Below are 3,323 nucleotides of genomic sequence, written 5' to 3'. Positions count from 1 at the left end.
AACTGACAAACAAAATGATTCATAAAACACCAGTTAAACACTTTACAACTAAGTTGATAGCAATAGCAGAACACACAAATAATAAAATCAATAAATACAAAGTATATGCGTGGTTGGTATTTGCAAAAAGCACTTTAGGATTCAAACCACAGATAATAAGTGAGAGATCTCCCAGACTTCCCAGTAGCTGGTGTTGTCCTTCCCAGTAGCTGGTGCTGTCCTTCCCAGTAGCTGGTGTTGTCCTTCCCAGTAGCTGGTGTTGTCCTTCCCAGTAGCTGGTGTTGTCCTTCCCAGTAGCTGGTGCTGTCCTTCCCAGTAGCTGGTGCTGTCCTTCCCAGTAGCTGGTGTTGTCCTTCCCAGTAGCTGGTGTTGTCCTTCCCAGTAGCTGGTGCTGTCCTTCCCAGTAGCTGGTGCTGTCCTTCCCAGTAGCTGGTGTTGTCCTTCCCAGTAGCTGGTGTTGTCCTTCCCAGTAGCTGGTGCTGTCCTTCCCAGTAGCTGGTGCTGTCCTTCCCAGTAGCTGGTGCTGTCCTTCCCAGTAGCTGGTGCTGTCCTTCCCAGTAGCTGGTGCTGTCCTTCCCAGTAGCTGGTGTTGTCCTTCCCAGTAGCTGGTGTTGTCCTTCCCAGTAGCTGGTGCTGTCCTTCCCAGTAGCTGGTGCTGTCCTTCCCAGTAGCTGGTGTTGTCCTTCCCAGTAGCTGGTGCTGTCCTTCCCAGTAGCTGGGTGTTGTCCTTCCAGTAGCTGGTGCTGTCCTTCCCAGTAGCTGGTGTTGTCCTTCCCAGTAGCTGGTGCTGTCCTTCCCAGTAGCTGGTGTTGTCCTTCCCAGTAGCTGGTGCTGTCCTTCCCAGTAGCTGGTGTTGTCCTTCCCAGTAGCTGGTGTTGTCCTTCCCAGTAGCTGGTGCTGTCCTTCCCAGTAGCTGGTGTTGTCCTTCCCAGTAGCTGGTGTTGTCCTTCCCAGTAGCTGGTGTTGTCCTTCCCAGTAGCTGGTGCTGTCCTTCCCAGTAGCTGGTGTTGTCCTTCCCAGTAGCTGGTGTTGTCCTTCCCAGTAGCTGGTGCTGTCCTTCCCAGTAGCTGGTGCTGTCCTTCCCAGTAGCTGGTGCTGTCCTTCCCAGTAGCTGGTGTTGTCCTTCCCAGTAGCTGGTGTTGTCCTTCCCAGTAGCTGGTGTTGTCCTTCCCAGTAGCTGGTGTTGTCCTTCCCAGTAGCTGGTGCTGTCCTTCCCAGTAGCTGGTGCTGTCCTTCCCAGTAGCTGGTGCTGTCCTTCCCAGTAGCTGGTGTTGTCCTTCCCAGTAGCTGGTGTTGTCCTTCCCAGTAGCTGGTGCTGTCCTTCCCAGTAGCTGGTGTTGTCCTTCCCAGTAGCTGGTGTTGTCCTTCCCAGTAGCTGGTGTTGTCCTTCCCAGTAGCTGGTGCTGTCCTTCCCAGTAGCTGGTGCTGTCCTTCCCAGTAGCTGGTGTTGTCCTTCCCAGTAGCTGGTGTTGTCCTTCCCAGTAGCTGGTGTTGTCCTTCCCAGTAGCTGGTGTTGTCCTTCCCAGTAGCTGGTGCTGTCCTTCCCAGTAGCTGGTGTTGTCCTTCCCAGTAGCACCTTCCCAGTAGCTGGTGTTGTCCTTCCCAGTAGCTGGTGTTGTCCTTCCCAGTAGCTGGTGCTGTCCTTCCCAGTAGCTGGTGTTGTCCTTCCCAGTAGCTGGTACTGTTTCCCAGTAGCTGGTGTTGTCCTTCCCAGTAGCTGGTACTGTTTCCCAGTAGCTGGTGTTGTCCTTCCCAGTAGCTGGTGTTGTCCTTCCCAGTAGCTGGTGTTGTCCTTCCCAGTAGCTGGTGCTGTCCTTCCCAGTAGCTGGTGTTGTCCTTCCCAGTAGCTGGTGCTGTCCTTCCCAGTAGCTGGTGCTGTCCTTCCCAGTAGCTGGTGTTGTCCTTCCCAGTAGCTGGTGTTGTCCTTCCCAGTAGCTGGTGTTGTCCTTCCCAGTAGCTGGTGCTGTCCTTCCCAGTAGCTGGTGCTGTCCTTCCCAGTAGCTGGTGTTGTCCTTCCCAGTAGCTGGTGTTGTCCTTCCCAGTAGCTGGTGCTGTCCTTCCCAGTAGCTGGTGTTGTCCTTCCCAGTAGCTGGTGCTGTCCTTCCCAGTAGCTGGTGTTGTCCTTCCCAGTAGCTGGTGTTGTTCTTCCCAGTAGCTGGTGCTGTCCTTCCCAGTAGCTGGTGCTGTCCTTCCCAGTAGCTGGTGTTGTCCTTCCCAGTAGCTGGTGCTGTCCTTCCCAGTAGCTGGTGTTGTCCTTCCCAGTAGCTGGTGTTGTTCTTCCCAGTAGCTGGTGCTGTCCTTCCCAGTAGCTGGTGCTGTCCTTCCCAGTAGCTGGTGCTGTCCTTCCCAGTAGCTGGTGTTGTCCTTCCCAGTAGCTGGTGCTGTCCTTCCCAGTAGCTGGTGTTGTCCTTCCCAGTAGCTGGTGCTGTCCTTCCCAGTAGCTGGTGCTGTCCTTCCCAGTAGCTGGTGCTGTCCTTCCCAGTAGCTGGTGCTGTCCTTCCCAGTAGCTGGTGCTGTCCTTCCCAGTAGCTGGTGCTGTCCTTCCCAGTAGCTGGTGCTGTCCTTCCCAGTAGCTGGTGCTGTCCTTCCCAGTAGCTGGTGCTGTCCTTCCCAGTAGCTGGTGTTGTCCTTCCCAGTAGCTGGTGTTGTCCTTCCCAGTAGCTGGTGTTGTCCTTCCCAGTAGCTGGTGTTGTCCTTCCCAGTAGCTGGTGTTGTCCTTCCCAGTAGCTGGTGTTGTCCTTCCCAGTAGCTGGTGTTGTCCTTCCCAGTAGCTGGTGTTGTCCTTCCCAGTAGCTGGTGCTGTCCTTCCCAGTAGCTGGTGTTGTCCTTCCCAGTAGCTGGTGCTGTCCTTCCCAGTAGCTGGTGTTGTCCTTCCCAGTAGCTGGTGTTGTCCTTCCCAGTAGCTGGTGCTGTCCTTCCCAGTAGCTGGTGTTGTCCTTCCCAGTAGCTGGTGCTTGTCCTTCCCAGTAGCTGGTGCTGTCCTTCCCAGTAGCTGGTGCTGTCCTTCCCAGTAGCTGGTGCTGTCCTTCCCAGTAGCTGGTGTTGTCCTTCCCAGTAGCTGGTGCTGTCCTTCCCAGTAGCTGGTGCTGTCCTTCCCAGTAGCTGGTGCTGTCCTTCCCAGTAGCTGGTGCTGTCCTTCCCAGTAGCTGGTGTTGTCCTTCCCAGTAGCTGGTACTGTTTCCCAGTAGCTGGTGTTGTCCTTCCCAGTAGCTGGTGTTGTCCTTCCCAGTAGCTGGTGTTGTCCTTCCCAGTAGCTGGTGCTGTCCTTCCCAGTAGCTGGTGCTGTCCTTCCCAGTAGCTGGTGTTGTCCTTCCCAGTAGCTG

Source organism: Oncorhynchus nerka, unplaced genomic scaffold (assembly GCF_034236695.1).
Source record: "Oncorhynchus nerka isolate Pitt River unplaced genomic scaffold, Oner_Uvic_2.0 unplaced_scaffold_742, whole genome shotgun sequence".
Classification (NCBI taxonomy): Eukaryota; Metazoa; Chordata; class Actinopteri; order Salmoniformes; family Salmonidae; genus Oncorhynchus; species Oncorhynchus nerka.
Note: the sequence above shows the minus strand (reverse complement) of the source record.